Source organism: Physeter macrocephalus, chromosome 8, assembly GCF_002837175.3.
Source record: "Physeter macrocephalus isolate SW-GA chromosome 8, ASM283717v5, whole genome shotgun sequence".
Classification (NCBI taxonomy): domain Eukaryota; kingdom Metazoa; phylum Chordata; class Mammalia; order Artiodactyla; family Physeteridae; genus Physeter; species Physeter macrocephalus.
Genome location: NC_041221.1, coordinates 92259001 through 92259712, shown reverse-complemented (window position 1 = coordinate 92259712; position 712 = coordinate 92259001).

Below are 712 nucleotides of genomic sequence, written 5' to 3'. Positions count from 1 at the left end.
GAAGTTAAAAATTCTCTAGAAGGAATCAATAGCAGAATACCTGAAGCAGAAGAACAGATAAGTGACCTGGAAGATAAAATAGTGGAAATAACTACTGCAGAGCAGAATAAAGAAAAAAGAATGAAAAGAATTGAGGACAGCCTCAGAGACTTCTGGGACAATATTAAACAGACCAACATTCGAATTATAGGGGTCCCAGAAGAAGAAGAGAAAAAGAAAGAGACTGAGAAAATGTTTGAAGAGATTATACTTATAAACTTCCCTAACATGGGAAAGGAAATAATCAATCAAGGCCAGGAAGCACAGAGAGTCTCGTACAGGGTAAACCCAAGGAGAAACACACCAAGATGCATATTAATCAAACAATCAAAAATTAAATACAAAGAAAAAATATTAAAAGCAGCAAGGGAAAAGCAACAAATAACATACAAGGGACTCCCCATAAGGTTAACAGCTGATCTTTCAGCAGAAACTCTGCAAGCCAGAAGGGAGTGGCAGGACATATTTAAAGTGAGGGAAGGGAAAAACCTACCACCAAGATTACTCTAACCAGCAAGGATCTCATTCAGATTTGACGGAGAAATTAAAAGCTTTACAGACAAGCAAAAGTTAAGAGAATTCAGCGCCACCAAACCAGCTTTACAACAAATGCTAAAGGAACTTCTCTAGGCAGGAAACACAAGAGAAAGAAAAGACCTACAAAAACAAACCC